Here is a 17,895-nt window from a genome sequence, read left to right as displayed (position 1 = left end):
TGAGTGGCCCATACCCTTTTTGAGAAGGTTTTGAAGGATCGAGCTTGCTTGCTTTCTAAGCAAGGTACTATGTATTCTAGGGAAAGGAAGAGAGGATTTTGAGGGTTAGGTTTTATGGGATAAGACTTGGGAAGGAGTTCCATGATCCCTAAAATCTTTTTTAGAATTGGTATCCTAGATGGTTCTTGAAGAATGGTCTTTCAAAAGAGTGGGACCACACGGGGCTAAGTGGACCCGGTCTAGGGTATGAGGAAGGTATGGAACAATCAATGATATTACTACTTGTTGACGGTGCTGGACCTGCCAACATGTCAGGGGATCTCCCCGGTAAGAAGTCCCAATTAGACCTCAGACTGTTTGGTGTAGGAGTCCCAGTAGTGGGTCGTATGGTAATGCCTTGACCGCGATTTCGCATAAAGGCAAGTAAGATAACTCTGTTGGTAGCAAGGGTGTGACAGCTGCAGCAAGACGAGGAAGGTGCATGAACGGTCCTAACACACGGAGAGTGGGGTGAGTGCACCCCTTGGAAACCTGTGATAGCACGCACCTTGGAAGGGAACACATGAGCGAAGATGCATCACAAACTGGAAAGCAAGTTAGCTAATAATCCAAAGTGATGGTTAAACCAATCAACACATTTCAGTAAGATTCATACATACATATACAAAATAGTCCATACATGCATGCGTAAACAAACAGATACATATACCATTTAGATTAAACAAGATAGCTGGAATACAATATGACATATGCATGAAACGTGTTGGCTCTGTTATATTAAGAAGTGTAAGTTCTAGTCATACCATACATCCATGTCCAACCACTAGTTCTGATAGCGGAACGTTACAGCCACGACAATCTGCTCCTCCAAAGAGATATACTAGCTCTGCTCAGTGGAGAAGCCAAGGCTCGTTACAATACTATCCAAGCTCTCTCTAAGATAGTCTTATCGGAAACTTGGCTGACCAAAAGCCTTTACAATGAGTTATGAGGTTCTATTTATAGCAAAGGGTGGGGTGACCCTTGACATTCCTCTTTGTGACAGTTCATCTACCCTCATGACTCTTCATCTACTCTATGACTGTTACATCCAACTATCAACACTTGAACTTCCAATTGACAAGACGTTACATTACAATGCACATGTGCCCATGTGAGACAAAATGGCTTGAGCAAGCCATGCAAGACATCATTGACACTTGGTCTGTTGTGATGAGACCAACTCTTTGACATGCTTGTGATGGTGAAGGTGGTGAGCTGATGCCAAGCTTGGTCGTCCGTGATGGTGTGCATGCGCTCCATGGTGACATCTTGTTGAAGCAAACTCTTGCCTCTTTTTCATCCGGGTGCATTGGTATGGCTCCTCCATCCAACTTGTCTGCTAGGATGCGCATGCTCTTCTTGGGTGCAGATGAACCGGCAACACACTGATGCATAGTGTTCATGTTGATATTCCAGTGTGTGTTGGTGGTCATGCGCATCAACTGTCAACTACATGTTTAGCTCTAGTTGGACTTGCTTCTTGTCTTTGCCTTGGTGAGTGTGCTGAATGGGTGGGATCGCATGTGTGCGCACGATGACATGCATGTTGCTAAATTCCCTTGCATGTGATCAACAACATTTCTCACCATGTCTGCTTCATGCCAGCTACTGGGATGGATCTTTAACTTGTACGGGTATAGTTTCATCCGTGAGTGCATGTTGTGCCCGCTGCTGTACCTGTTCCTGTTGCAACTCATTCTCTCGTCTATGCAGCTCCTGTTCTTCCTTGAGTTGTTGCTTCAGCACATGCAACTCCTTCTCTGTTTCATTCTCTGTCTTCGCACGATCTTCATGTCGCGCCATCACCTCATAGCCTGAGTCTCCAAAGTTGCTTTCATCACAAGTGGATCTACTTGAGCTTGCAACTTTGTTCCACCTCTCTGTTGTCAACAACCTTCCTCTCGCGTTCGTTATATCTGGTATGCTTCTTTAGCTGCTGTTCATGGTGTTGCTTACTGTGATGCTACTGTCATCATATCTTGATGTCCTTGTCTACGAATAACTTGATGTCTTCGCGGGTAAGCAAGTTCATAGACACTTGATCGACTACATCCCCAAGTGTGCTCTGAATAGTGTCTCCGACTCTGCTCTCCTGGAAACCATTGTACCTGTACTGCTGAGAGGCAGATGAACACCTGCGATACCTGGAGACATGGAAATACTCATGGCAAGCAATCTATCAGTCGAAAACCAAAACGAACTTGAGAACTGACTAGCAACATACGGGTGTGACTGATCATGAAGGTCGCGCAATTTCGGCCGGGAAGTCGGGAGACTGACTGTCAGAGTTGCGCAAAAGGCAGTTTGGGTTGTCTGGGAGGCATCACTGGCTGTTGACTGTTGGAATTGTGCAATGTGCAATCTCAGCTAGCAATGGTTACAGGCTCAATGACTGCATTGCGCAATTTTCTGGGCCAGCAGTCACTGTCCCTCAGAATTGCGCAATGCAAGACTAGAGGTCAGTCACTGGGCAGGAAATGTGCATTTCCTGAGAGGAAGACAAAGCCTTCCTTCTCAAGATTGCGTAATGTTGTCTTGGTTAGGCAAAGTTCGGGCCAACGCTGCCCAGACTCGCCGACGGGCAACTGAAAGCAAATGTGAATGCGAATGCATGGTGATACTGAGTGTAAGCATAAGTGAATGTTCATGCATGCAAACAGTGAATGACAGATTCTGAAAACGGAACAACATGCATGTGGGTGAGGCGAGTCACTGAATCGACGACCGTTCGTGAAAAATAGTTTCATGCATGCGACAACAGTGAGATGTTAACAAAAACTGAAATAGTTCTAGTACAAGCTAGTATGTATAAAAATGACAGGAAGTGCTCATTGGAATCAAGCAGACAACGTTCTTATGAAGCACAACACAAAAAGCGCCAGAAATGCAACACAAGACATGGAAAACGGGCTTACCCCAAAACAACCGAGTTGAATGTGCCGACGGCTCCTAGATGCGATGTGGGATGTCAGAGCTGCAAGGTTGATGTGAGGAATGAGCTCTACAGTGTCCCGCTGATGAGTTTTGATAAAATCGAGGTTACGATGCGCATGCCACAAATCTAGGGAAAGCGACACTTGGTGGGAGGTATCTGAAATTATCCTTGCATGTAACCTCCAACTGCCAAAAATAGATCCCTGAAACAAGGGATGCCTTTGCATGTTGCCTTGGGGAAGCAGGCCATGCATGCAAATCAGTTTTTCTCTGTCCCAGAGGGAACCGGTCAACTTAGCTGCACATGCAATAGTGTGCTCAACTGCTGGGAGAAAATGCGCATTTCTAGAAGGGAGTTGGGCTGGCTACCCAGAAGATTTGCGCAATTTCTGGGCAGAGCAACTGACTGCTGCCCAAGATTGGACAAATTCTGGGCTGAGCAGCCATGCTGGGAAGAATTGCACAATTTTCTAGATGAAACCTGACTAGCAGAATTGCGCAATTCTAGAGCCCAGCAGGCTGCCATACAGAGTTGCGCAATTTCTTGAGGGAGCTGCTCAGCCTACAGCTAGACCAAGTCCGGAGGAATAGCTTGTGAGGGGAATGCAACAAGCTCTGATGCACAGGTTTTCATTCTGCAAGAAAATCACTGAAGCTTGTGTACTTGACAAAGCAAGACATGCTGCTGTGAAAGGTTGGTAGGGAGGCTCCAAAACGAAGCGAAGGCAAAATTTTGGAGAGTGGTTGTAGCCACTACAACACTACACTAGACAAGGTGAGAAAGATCAAAGAAAGTATTTTACTCAATGATGTTGCTTTGACCCTGGGAAGTGCTAGCCTTGGGGATGGCAGGGCAAGTTTTGGTCCCGGATCTAGGGCTTGGCTTTTCTCCCAACTCCACTATCGGAATGTGTTAATTTTTGGTATGTTCTATGCTTAATAGCAATTTACTTCAATTTCTTAATTAGCCCAATATCAATATTCAGTTTAGAAATCACATTAGCATGATAGTAAAATGCAGATAGAACATAAACATAAACAGTAGAAGACAAGCCAAGACAAGAGGACACAAGATGTGGCACCAACCAGGGTCAAACCCTAATGTGGGGAAACCTTTGATCAATTCTTCTTATATTCTTCAATAGTTCAGCAGAGAGAGATAGTACAAATTTACAAATCTGATAATTAATAACAGCAGCAGTAAAGCCCTAACCAGAAAATTCAATGCTAGTCAAACAGGGCAGAATTCTTCCTTCAAGCAGCTTGGTCAAACCCTGTCAACTTCGGCCTCCAACAGCACACCCAAACAGTCCAAAACAGCCCTGAAAAATCCAGTCAAATGTTGGTCAACAAAAGTTGGCCTGCAGCCAGCAACTAGGGCAGTCAACGCTAGTCAAACCAGAGGTCAAATCACCTCGGTTTCCGTGTGAAAATCTGTGGCCTACCAAGGAGAAACAACCACACCTACAACGTAGTCAAGGAGAGGTCAACACTGGTCAACGCAACCCAAAACAACACTTTTGCACTTCGGTCAAACTGGTCAACGCAACCCAAACAAAAATCTTCCTTCTTCCTTCGCACGTGTGAGAGATGTTGCCCATATTAGCGTACCCAATCAAGTGAGGAGAGAGAGAGATGTGAGGATGAGATGATGGAATAATGACTTGAGGTCTCCTCTTTTTATATGCAACGTTGAGGATGATCTGGGGGTAAAAATGCCTATTTTGATTGTTGGCCGACCTTGACAATTTGTCAATAATACAAATAAATTCATATCTCCATTTTTACATGTCGGAATCGGATGACCTTTAGATCAATCCTACACCTCTCGGAGAGAGGAATCCAAGGAAAATATCAGTTGTCATAAATAAGGTGACCCATATGGAGTTTGGCACTAGTTTCCAATTTTAACAGAATGTCTTCAAATTTGGAGGAGGGCTAGAGGAAAGGCCAGTGCAGGAGACCCTAGGAGATCGAACTTTTCCAGTGGCTAACTTGTCGGAAAATTGATGCCCTAGGCACACCAATGTGGCTAGACTTGGGAGAAGGTGAAAGAATAAGTGTTTTGGTGACCACCCTTGGTAGATCAGTGCCTTAATCCTTGGGGGAATGGAGTCTATGTTGATTATGTGTAAGATTTCTTGGTTCCCAGTCAAGGAGGCCTCAAAATTACTTCACAAACCCTCTAGGTCAAGTGAAAGCAATCTTGCAGCTTTTATACTTCAAATGCACAAGAGGAATGGCTTATCAAGGTCAAATTTTACCCCTAGGAGATTTCGCTCACACTACATGGGCCATACATGGAGAGAACATTATAATAGAGACAATCCCACAATATTAAGCAATAATTTGCATGCAAAAATTAGCCCTTAAAACAACGAAAATCCCATCCAGCATATATGACAAAAAGTAACAAGAATAACATCAAAATTTCGTACTTATATGCAGTAGAGTATATCCAACCATTCACAAATGACAATAGAGAAGCTCCAAGAGAAGATAGACCAATAACCATACATCAAAATTCATCCATAAATGCTCCAATTCATCCTCTATAAAAAAGTGTGAAATTCTCTAAAGAGTAGAGAGATCCAATCCAAAGTGATGATAAGAAATGAACTCATCTCACTACTATTTATATACAACTTAAGATTTCGAATTAGCCTCTTTGGCCTACATAAGCCCCCAAAATAAAATAATGTGCTAATAATACAATGTTTGGTGACAACCCCACCAAACTAGCTCATAAATGAAAAAGTAAGCCTCTCAAGAAGTCAAATAATAATCTGTGCATGTTGTAGGGCCCTCTAAGAGGCCTAATGAGGTCCATGGGTGTCACAATGAAGAATAGGACCCTCAAAAGCAGTGGACAAGGGGTTGGCCCCTTGTAATAACCTGTGGTGCTCCAAATGACATGTGGGGACATACAAGTGTCCTCATGGGTCTCCAAACAAATCGAAGATGCCTGTGGGTCTACCTGCAAGGGCTAGGATGATAACGCAGGTGATGCCACATCATCGTACAAGTCGTGGATCATCTGCCAAGTGTATGGTGTAGATCTTGGGCCCGCTGGGCATGATAGATCAAGTGTGTCCTCCTCGTTCAATAAGTGAACCACGAGCAATCTATGAATGGTTGTGGGGATCCATGGAGTGCAATGTGCTGCTGTGGAGGCCGATGGCTCTCAATGCTCACCCTACATGTGCCAATGTGGTGCTTTGGAGGATTAGGACCCTGTATAGGGAGACCAAACCCAAATGGAAAGCATCTGCAATCTTGCATAAGATCCAATGCGTCCCCTAGCCTTCCAGTACAACAAGTCATTAGAGAAATCGAGTAAATGAGCTTACCTAGTCATGGACAACAAGTGGGGACTTCATAATGTCCTGCCCTTCCATAATGGGTTTCGTGGTGTGCCAATGTCTCCTAAACTCAAATGGGGTTAACCAAGTGCCCTATTAGGTGGTTTCTACCTCTAAAGGGGATAATATAGTCAAGGTAGATCTGTCAAAAGGTGGTGGCATGTGACGGATAGGTGAATGAAGTAGGGGATAAGAAGGGTTATCCCTGGGTCACATGCTAGGGTACAAAGGTAGCTAATAAGAGGGAATCCCACACATAGGTTTATAATGTGTAGGAGGGAGCAATCGTGGTACATGAGGTGCCCTGTCCTTGGTTTTTCCACGCTTCTTTATATGCCTTTTGCCTTTTTATGATTTTCTTTGATTAACTGCTTGGGGCTCAAAGGGTTAGAGCATGATGTATAAGAGATAGCAATGGATTCCCCCTTTTAAGGTGGGGCGGTTCATTGCCCACCAGGGGTTGGGATACTCATGGGTTCCTATATGATGAAGAAGGCTCATAGAACCTGTAGGAACTAGGGTGATGGCCACGATGTATTGGCTTTTGCCCACGTGCTAAATGTTTTTGTCCCAGCCATCATTTGCATTTTGTGGTACTTTTCCTTTTGAATGTGACCATATATGCTTTTAACTTTCTTTTCAGCTGCATCAACCTCTGAGCTTCATTCCAGGCCATGACCCAAGGTGTGGGCAAGGGGAAGGGGCGAGCTAACCCTATGTGGACTCGATGGAGGGATGTGGACCGAGGCGGGAAAAATGATGGATGGGGTGATAATGAATGGAAAGAGGGTAATATAAGCAGATAAGGGAGCGGGACCAAACAACCAAAATCAGGGTTTCCCCCTGAAATACCATCCCTGGAACTAAATGGTCAATAAAAGAGATCCCACGGGAATAGAATCCAAGGTTAAATCCTAAAGGGGGTCTATGGGACAGAAGCACAAACCTAGACCATTCTTTTTGTCGAATCCCTCCATTAATCCATGCCTAGAAGTGTCCATGGTAAGCAAACTACAATACTCAATTTCAAAATGACAAGGCATACCTTTAGATTCGGGAGGCTCACCTTTAAACATACGATTATGGCAGATGGGTGAGAGACCACATGGCTGGCTTAGGTGCGGAGAAATGGCACAATGAGCTAGCTGATGGCTGCAAGGGGCTGCCGGCAAAGGACCATCTTGGAGAAAAAATTTCTCCTATGGATATTACCCCCAAAATGGTGGGTAACAAGCACGTTGGAGGAATTTTGACAAAAAGGAAGGGAAGGCACTCATTTGGTCATTCATTCATCTTTTCAGAAATCTTGTCTTTGACATAGTACGCTTGAGCTGAAGCCATGTCTGGAAGTGCTATTTAGCACACGTGTTTTCGAGCGGAAATCTCAACCCTTGCTTCGGTGGACTTCGAGTGCCAGCCGAAGGAGGGAGTTCCATCCTTTTCAGATTGTTCCAGCAGTGGGAGTGCGAGTTTGTGGGGAGGAGTCACTAGTAGCGACACAGGGACTGCGCAGTGCTTGGAGGAGGCACACTCGGGAGTTAAGGAGTGAAGGGAGTTTGGTCCTGAGATTTGAGGAGGAGCCAAGGAGAGTATTTGGTTGGAGATTGCAACTATTTTTGGGGCCATTTTTCGCAGGATTGTTAGGTGGGCTTTTTGTCTATGTATGCTTTGTTATTCACTGTAAAATTCCCTAGGAATATTACATAGATGCTTTTTGGCACGAGTATATGAACCTGTGTAAGCGATTTTTGCAATGGGGGCATGTAAATTTAGTGGTTCCACCCCCTTTCCCTCTTGAAAGCCTAGTAACGTATTTCCACAAGGGGGTTTGGTCTACCTTGTTTTTCTTTCCATCATCAACTCCACTCTCATTATCCTCCTCCTCCTCTTCCTCTTGGAACTCTTCTTCTCCAGGGTTTCCTAATCCACCACTACCCGCTTCTTCATCATCTTCCTCACTTCTTCTTCTTCTTGATTTGGGGTAGCATCAGATGTGCTCTAGCCATGAAAATTGGTGGAGAGGCTAAAGCACATGGGATCTCCAAGACCCAGAAATGGTCTGGGGAAATTCTACCCGGTGAAGGAGATATTAAAATAATTAATATTTTTAATGGGTTCCTAAGTCTAAACTTAGGAAAATAAAAATATTAATGGGTATTAATATAAATCTGGGTTAGAAGGTTCTAAATGACATAGATCAAGCCAAATCTAATCTTGGCCATTGATTAGAGATGCAATCTTGGTTGTTGAAGACTCAAAAAAAAAGTATAAGAGGAGGCTTGAGGGTCAGTTGGAGACACACCAGAGTGATCAATCAGTTCGATTTTCTAGAGTGGGGTTTGCTAAGAGAAATCGAACCAGTGATCAGAGATGCAGTGAAGCGCAGTGAGTGCATAGCAGAGAGACAGAGATAATGCCAGAAGACTAGCTCAGAGGTAGAGAGGCAGACGCAGAGCCAACAGGAGCCACACAAAGGCCAGAGTGATTGTGCAGAGGGCCAGAGGATCTGCATGAATGATGCAGAGGCTGCAGAAGTGACGCAGAGGGCCTGAGAGGCTGCGCAAAAGGTCAGAGGGCTGATGTAGAGGGTTTCAGGTTGACATAGAGGCCAGAAGGGCTGACGCTGAGCCTTAGAGAGACGTTGGAGATGTTGATTTGGGGTAGCATCGGATATGCTCTAGCCATGAAAATTGGTGGAGATTCTAAAGCACATGAGATCTCCAAGACCCAGAAATGGTTTGGGGAAATTCTGCCCTGTGAAGGAGATATTAAAATAATTAATATTTTTAATGGGTTCCTAAGTCTAAACTTAGGAAAATAAAAATATTAATGGGTATTAATATAAAACTAGGTTAGAAGGTTCTAAATGACATGGATCAAGCCAAATATAATCTTAGTCATTGATTAGAGATGTAATCTCGGCCGTTGAAGACTCAACATAAAAAGTATAAGAGGAGGCTTGAGAGTCTGTTGGAGATATACCAAAGTGATCAGTCAGTTCGATTTTCTAGAGCGGGATTTGCTAAGAGAAATCGAACCAGTGATCAGTTGTAACGAGGGGTAGTGAGTGCATAGCAGAGAGAGGCAGAGATAGTGCCGGGAGACCAGCAGAGAGGCAGAGAGGCAGACACAAAGCTAAAGGGAGCCATGCAAAGGCCAGCATTGACTGCACAAAGGCTGCAGACGTGACGCAGAGGGCCAGAGAGGTTGCGTAGAGCCTCAAAGGGCTGACGTAGAGGGTTGATACAGTACCTCAACGAGGCGCTGGAGAGGGTTTCATGGAGCAAACTTTCAAAATATTTGCTTCCGAAGAGAGGTATTACTGCCAGATTATTTTCTTTGTAGGGTGAGCCAGTTTGGCACCGAGTTGTACTCAGAAAAGCTGCATAATAATAAAACCCTCAGAACTGCTGCACCGATTTTCCCAAGTTGGGTTTTGTTGGGGACGATTGGCCAAAAATAACGGTGTCCCTTGTGTGTTTGTCTATTTCTTTCAGTTGTAGATCTGTAGATGCTTGAGACTGTATTGTGTTTATTTCAATATTTATATGGTTAAATAACTTGTTAGTAATTAAATAAGTAGGCAAAATAAACCAAAGAATACAGAAAAATTTCTAACGGGTAATACTTAGAAATTTCAACATGGTATCAGAGTGTTGCAGATCACAAGAGAGATGAAGGCACCAATTGAATCAGAGAATTTGTAGTAGAAACAGCTGTCCTGAGAGACAAAAGTTGTTTCTAGACAGAAAGAAACAGAGAAGGGGTGATGCAGAGGGTCTGCGTCATCAGTTCGAGCCAGAGAGAGGCCAGCGCAGAGGCAGAGGAAGGCAGAAGAGGCTCATGAGGAGCGACGTCATCCTACTCAGCCAAGTAGGAGTGATGCAGTTGGCCAGGGGAGCAAATCAGCCCTACCGGGATTGCGCAGAGCCAAGTTGTTGGGGCACAGGAAGCTGTGGGCAGATTGTAGAGAGTGAAGCTGGTGGGGTGTTGCTGCTATCGAGACAGAACAGTACCTAATGGGACAGAACCAAGTTAGAGGGAGTTGCTACCTAGGCGGATTTCTAGCCAAGAATCCAGATCAGTGTTGCAGGAGCATAGGAGATCGGAGAGGTGCGATTCGACTGTTGGTAGAAGGATTTCCAAGAGGGAAATCGAGACTCATAGGGAGTCTAGCAGAGAGCTTCCAGGAAGGAAGTAAAGACTCAGAGGGAGTCGAAGAGAGAACTTCCAGGAGGGAAGTAGAGACTCGGAGGAGTCGAACAGAAGAGCAGAGATGGCCATGAATGGACTGAGGGATCAGGACAGGCTGGACGGGGCGTCCAACTTTGTCATCTAGAAGGCCAGGATCCTGTCTGTTCTAGATAGACATCGCATCAAGGCCTTCGCCTTGAGAACCATGGGTATCCCAATTGACTGAGCTGATAACGAAAAGTATGAGGATGCGATGGCCAAGGCAAATGCATAATCCTTGATGGGGTCAAGGATCATGTACTCCAGCATATTGTTGAGAAGAATACGGCAAAGGAGATGTGGGACACCTTGATGACATTGTATCAGGGCACTTTCGTGCAGAGGAAGATGCTACTGGAGAATCAGCTGCGACCGTATCAGACGCAAAAAGGGGAGCAAGTAAATCACTTCCTCAGCGGGTTGCAGGAGATTCGGGACCAACTGACTTCCATAGGGGCCACGCCGGATCAGGAATTAATGGTGTGGACCGCCCTGAACACAGTCTCCGAGGAGTGGGAGACATTCATCCAAAATATTTTGGGCAGAGTGATTCTTCCAAGATGGGAAGAACTGTGGGCAGCTCTTCGCCAAGAAGAGATCAAACGGCTGACCAAGGCAGGAAGTAGTGGCAAAGGAGCCCGGGTCAAGAAAGAGAAGGAAGAGGATGCAACTCTAACATCTGCGGGGCAGCAAGGGAAGAGGAAAAAAAGGACCTCTCCAAGATAAAGTGCTTCCACTGTGGGGAGCTAGGCCATTATGCAACCCAGTGTCCGAGGAAGAAGAATAAAGGAGAGGCGTCTGACTCCAAGGAAGCGCCAGTGACAGCGAAAAAGGAATTAGAGGATGATGACAATTGTGCCATGAGTGCTCATGCACCTCTAGAGAAGAGTGTTGATTTGGGGTAGGATCGGATGTGTTCTATCCATGAAAATTGGTGGAGAGGCTAAAGCACATGAGGTATCCAATAACCAGAAATGGTTTGGGCAGATTCTTACCAGTTTGAGAGATTAAAATAATTAATATTTTTAATGGAGTCCCTAAGTCTAAACTTAGGGAAAATAAAATATTAATGTGAATTAATATAAAATTGTGTTAGAAGGGTCCAAAAGTCATGGATCAAGCCAAATCTAATCTTAGCCGTTGAATTGTCAAACGAGAAAAGTATAAGAGGGGGCTTGAGGGTCACTTGGAGCATACACCGAGTTGATCAAGAATTCGATTTTATGGGGTTGGGCTTGCTGAGGAAATCGAAGGAGTGATCAGAGTTGCAGCTGAGGGGCAGTGAATACAGAAGTAGAGAGGCAGAGATAGTACCGGAAGGATCAGCGCAGTAGCCGGAGAGAGGGACGCAGAAGCAGCTAAGGGTTCACATAGAGCCAGCTAGGGCTCACGCAGAGGCAGCCAGGAGCTGCGCATTGCCTCAGAGGGCCAGCGTGGGTGACGCAGAGGGCCAGAGGGCTGATGCAGTGCCTCCAGAGGCTGACGCAGGCCAAGCCAGAGTGACACTGGGCCAGAGAGAGGTTGACGCAGTCTCTAGAGGCTGACGCTGGGGTTTCGTGGGGCGGATTGGAGCTGTAGAGCTGTCGGAGTTTTTATCCGAGGTTTCAGCTAGAATATCTGCTTCCGAGTAGAGAGGTGCTACTGCCGAGATTTTTCTCTGTTGGGTGAACCGGATTTGGCACCCAGATTGTATTCTGAAACTACTTAATAAATCAAACCCTTAGATAACTGCACTGGTTTTCCCACATTGGGTTTTTCCGGGGACATTAGTCCGAAAACAATGGTGTCACTTGTGTGCTTGTTTCTATTTCCTTCAGTTGATGATCTGTAATGTGTTGAGCATGCATTTGTATTTATTTCTAGTATTTACATGGTAAATAACTTGTTAATTAACAGAACAAGTAGGTAGGAATAAATCAGTAAAGTGCATGAAGGGTTTCTAACGTGTCAGACTTAGAAATTCCAACATGGTATCAGAGGGTAGTTGTAGATCACAGGAGAACTGAGGACATCAGTCGAGCAGAGCAGCAGCAGCAGAAAACAACTGTCCCGAGTGACAGAAGTTGTTCCTAGCAGAGAAGCAGCAAGGAAGGGGTCAAGTTTGAACTAGGAAGAGGATCAGCGTAGTGGCAGAGGGGAGCAGACTCGACCTATGCAGTGCTCGGTCATATTTCTCAGTCAGGAAGGATTGACGCCAATGGCTAGGAGGTGCGGATTTTGCTGGTGCCGGGATTGCGTAGAGCCTAGAAGCTCTAACCTTGAGGTTGCTGGGGTTTAGGAGGCCATGGGTAAGTTGCAAAGTGAAGCTGGTGGGGTACAGTATTTAGAACAGTACCTAACAGGGCAAGGCCAAGGTAGAGGGAGTTGTTGCCGAGGTGGATTTCTAGCCAAGGAATCTGGATCAGTGTTGCTGTTGCACAGACGATCAGAGAGGGGCAACTTGACGTTGGTAGAAGGATTTCCAGGTGGAAATCGAGACTCAGAGGGAGTCCAGAAGAGAACTTCTAAACGGGAAGTAGAGAGACTCAGCAGGAGTCGAATCGAGAACTTCCAGACGGGAAGTAGAGAGACTCAGCAGGGATCGAACCGAGAACTTCCAGACGGGAAGTGGAGAGGCTCAGCAGGAGTCGAACCGAGAACTTCTAGGCAAGAAGTAGAGAGACTCAGCAGGAGTCGAATACAGAACTTCCAGACGGGAAGTAGACTCAACAGGAGTCGAACAAAGAACTTCCAGACGGGAAGTAGACTTAGCAGGAGTCGAACAGAGAACTTCCAGGCGGGAAGTAGAGAGACTCGGAGGAGTCAACAAGAAGAGTAGAGAGATGGCCATGAATGGGCTTAGGGATCAGGACAGGTTGGATGAGGCATCCAACTTTGTCATCTGGAAGGCCAGGATCCTTTCTGTTCTATGTGCCATGAGTGCAAACACACCACTTGAGCGGAAGTGGGGAGACATCGAGCTGTAGTCAGGCAGACTACAAGCGATGAGGGGCAGGATCCTCGAGGTACCTAGCCTCTTGGATTAGACCTTGCTACGGGAGCCCTGAAGAGGAGTAGCAGTACTGGAGATGTTAGTAGAGACGGATGCGGATGGAGCGATAGAGGGAGCTACAGTGTAGGATTCCCAAGACAACGCGAGGCTAGCAGGCTACAACAGTGCGAGAGGCATGGGAGTGTTGCACCAGTGTAGGATGGCACAGAGAGGTGTGCAACGGTGCGAGATGCATGGAGTTGTTGTAGCAGCGCAGAGGTCAGAGAGGGAGCACTTGTCAGTGACAAAGGGAGCTTCAACATCAGGAGTGTTTCTAGCCTGACGGAGATGTCAGAGTTGGGAGATCAGTTATTTACTTTTTAGTATTAGCAGTGGTAGTGCTATGGGTAGCACGATGCAGCATGATGAGAGGGGTTGCAGTGCAGATGCAGCAGTGGCAGTGGCAGGGCCATGGGCAGCAACACAGATGCAGAGGGAGTTGCAGTACAGATGCAGCAGTGGTAGTGGCAGGGCCATGGGTAGCAGTACAGGATGCAGTAGTGCAGATGATGGGCAGTAGGCCTAGCATCAGCACAGGGACCGATGCCGGATGATTAGGGTGATACTCAGTGAGGAGTATTACTAGAGCATAGTCCTCGCTAAGAGGGAGTGTTGATTTTGGGTAGCATCGGATGTGCTCTAGCCACGAAAATTGGTGGAGAAGCTAAAGCATAGGAGATCTCCAATACCCAAAAATGGTTTGGGCAGATTCTAAACAGTTTGAGAGATATTAAAATAATTAATATTTTTAATGGAGTCCCTAAGTCTAAACTTAGGGAAAATAAAATATTAATGTGAATTAATATAAAACTGTGTTAGAAGGGTCCAAAAGTCATGGATCAAGCCAGATCTAATCTTAGCTATTGATTAGGGACTTAATCTCAGTCGTTGAATTGTCAAATGAGAAAAGTATAAGAGGGGGCTTGAGGGTCACTTGGAGAATACACCGAGTTGATCAAGAATTCGATTTTCTGGGGTCGGGCTTGCTGAGGAAATCAAAGGAGTGATCAGAGTTGCAGCTGAGGGGCATTGAATACAGAAGCAGAGAGGCAGAGATAGTATTGGGAGGATCAGCACAATAGATGGAGAGAGGGATTCAGAAGCAGCCAAGGGTTCACGCAGAGCCAGCCAGGGCTTGTGCAGAGGCAGCCAGGTGTTGCGCAGTGCCTCAGAGGGCCAGCATGGGTGACGCAGAGGGCTAGAGGGCTAATGCAGGCCAAGCCAGAGTGACAATGGGCCAGAGAGACCCTAGAGGCTGACACTAGGGTTTCGTGGGGCAGATTGGAGCTATAGAGCTACCGGAGTGTTTATCCGGGGTTTCAGCCAGAATATCTGCTTCCGAGTAGAGAGGTGCTACTGCCGAGATTTTTCTCTGTTGGGTGAGACGGATTTGGCAACCAGATTGTATTCTGAAACTGCTTAATAAATCAAACCCTCAGATAGCTGCACCAATTTTCCCGCATTGGGTTTTTCGGGGACATTAGTCCAAAAACAACGGTGTCACTTGTTTGCTTATTTCTATTTCCTTCAGTTGATGATCTGTAATGTGTTGAGCATGCATTTGTATTTATTTCCAGTATTTACATGGTAAATAACTTGTTAATTAACAGAACAGGTAGGTAGGAATAAATCAGTAAAGTGCATGAAGGGTTTCTAACGTGTCAGACTTAGAAATTCCAACAAAGAGGTGGGGTGACATCGAGATGTAGTCAGGAGGACTACAGGAGATGTGGGGCAGGATCCTTGAGGTACCCAACCTCCTGGATCATATCCGGCTACGGGAGCCCCGAAGTGACAGTAGCAGGATGGCGGATGTCGGTACAAGCGACAAAGAGTGCTAGAGTGCAGTAGTCCCTGGCAACGCAGAAAGGGTTGCAGCAGTGCGAGAGGCACAGAGGAGGTTGCAGCAGTGCAGGAAGGCACAGAGGTGCTTGCAGCAGTGCGAGAGGCACAGAGGTGTTGCAGTAGCGCAAAGGCAGTAGAGGGAGCACATCATAGCAGCAGAGAGAGCTTCAGCATCAGGAGGGTTTCTAGCCTGACAAGGATGTCAGTAGTTGGGTAGATTAGTTACCATCGTCTCAGTAACTGAGTTGCAGTGCAACAGTAGCAGTGGTAGTGCTATGGGCAGCACGATGCAACATGATGAGAGAGGGCTGCAGTGCAGATGCAGTGTTGGGAGGAAGGACTAGCAGCAACACGGATGCAGAGGGAGCTGCCGTACAGATGTAGCAGTGGCAGTGGTAGAGCCATGGGCACCAATATAAGATGCAGTAGTGCAGAGGATGTTGGGCAGGAAGGCTAAGCATCAGCATAGGTATCGGTGTTGGATGATCAGGGTGATGCTCAGTGATGGAGTATTACTAGAGCACATTCCTCACTAAGAGGGAGTGTTGATTTGGGGTAGCATCGGATGTGTGCTCTAGCCATGAAAATTGGTGGAGAGGCTAAAGCACATGAGATCTCTAAGACCCAGAAATGGTTTGGGGAAATTCTGCCCTGTGAAGGAGATATTAAAATAATTAATATTTTTAATGGTTTCCTAAGTCTAAACTTAGGAAAATAAAAATATTAATGGGTATTAATATAATACTGGGTTAGAAGGTTCAAAAAGACACGGATCAAGCCAAATCTAATCTTAGTCGTTGATTAGAGATGTAATATCGGCCATTGAAGACTCAACAGAAAAAGTATAAGAGGAGGCTTGAGGGTCAGTTGGAGATACACCAGAGTGATTAGTCAGTTCGATTTTCTAGAGTAGGGTTTGCTAAGAGAAATCGGACTAGTGATCAGTTGCAGTGAGGGGCAGTGAGTGCATAGTAGAGAGAGGCAGAGATAGTGCCGGGAGACCAGCGCAGAGGCAGAGAGGTAGACGCAAAGCCAGAGGGAGCCACACAGAGGCCAACAGTGACTGTGCAGAGGCCAGAAGGGCTTGCGTGCTTGAAGCAGAGGCTGCAAAAGTGACGCAGAGGGCCAGAGAGGCTACCTAGAGGCCAGGAGGGCTGATGCAGTACCTCAGAGAGGAGTTGGAGAGTGTTTTGTGGAGCAGACTTTCAGAATATCTGCTTCCAAAGAGAGGTATTACTGCCATATTATTTTCTCTGTAGGGTGAGCCAGTTTGGCACCCAGTTGTACTCAGAAAAGCTGCATAATAATAAAGCCCTCAGAACTGTTGCACCAGTTTTCCCAAGTTGGGTTTTTCTGGGGACGATTGTCCAAAAATAATGGTGTCCCTTGTGTGTTTGTCTATTTCTTTCAGCTGTAGATCTGTAGATGGTTGAGACTATATTGTGTTTATTTCAGTATTTATATGGTTAAATAACTTGTTAGCAATTAAACAAGTAGGCGAAATAAACCAGAGAATACAGAAAAATTTCTAACGGGTAATACTTAGAAATTTCAACAGGAGAGAGTTTCGTGGAGCAGACTTTCAGAATATTTGCTTCCGAAGAGAGGTATTACTGCCAGATTAATTTCTCTATAGGGTGAGCCAGTTTGGCACCCAATTGTACTCAGAAAAGCTGCTTAATAATGAAACCCTCAGAACCACTGCACCGGTTTTCCCAAGTTGGGTTTTTCCGGGGACGATTGTCCACAAATAACGGTGTCTCTTGTGTGTTTGTCTATTTCTTTCAGTTGTTGATCTGTAGATGGTTGAGACTGTACTTGTGTTTATTTTCAGTATTTATATGGTTAAATAACTTGTTAAGTAATTACAAGTAGGTGAAATAAACGAGATAGTATAGGAAGAATTTCTAATGGGTTAGACGTAGAAATTCCAACACTTCTGCTCCCCAACAACATCATAACAAAAAAAGGAACCAAGAAGAGAATGCCAAGCCATATACCCATCATGTTTGGTGGAGTTATAGTTTCTTGCCTGCAATAAAATGGAGGAATGGGAATTGGGAAAGAGTAGGAGAAGAGAACATCTTTCATTCAACATATTGAAAACACAAATGTTACATGGAAAAAAAAGAATGGGATTAGACCCTACCTCTTCTTTGGCTCTCCAATGGTGGTGCCTTCAATCTTGCAAGCTCTCTCAAATGGCAGTGTTCAATCTCCCTTGCAAACTCTTCAAGCTCCTCAAGCTCAAACCCTCTCAATCTTCCTCAACTCAAGCTCCTCAAGCCCTCTCAATCTCTATCAATCTCATGCAAATGATACATTGTGGGAGGGAAGGAGGCCTTTTATCCTTTTGGCCCCTTCCCTCCCAAAAAAACCTGCGCGCTATCTTTCTTTTTTCTTTCGTGAGAGTGATTTTTTTTCGTGTGGGAGTGATCGCTCCCTGAC

The 17,895-nt window shown here is 45.5% G+C and overlaps 1 protein-coding gene across 5 annotated transcripts in view; it reads left to right on the top strand.

Moving 5' to 3' along the window:
* The window catches only part of LOC149203970 (endo-1,3;1,4-beta-D-glucanase-like), a 439,676-nt gene that overhangs the window by 282,793 nt on the left and 138,988 nt on the right, over positions 1-17,895 (top strand). The gene's annotated exons all lie outside the window — the stretch shown is intronic.

This window comes from Pinus tabuliformis, chromosome 2_1, assembly GCF_031772625.1.
Source record: "Pinus tabuliformis cultivar Carrire ecotype Pingquan chromosome 2_1, CPIR1, whole genome shotgun sequence".
Classification (NCBI taxonomy): domain Eukaryota; kingdom Viridiplantae; phylum Streptophyta; class Pinopsida; order Pinales; family Pinaceae; genus Pinus; species Pinus tabuliformis.
This window is presented reverse-complemented; position numbering and strand designations above follow the sequence as displayed.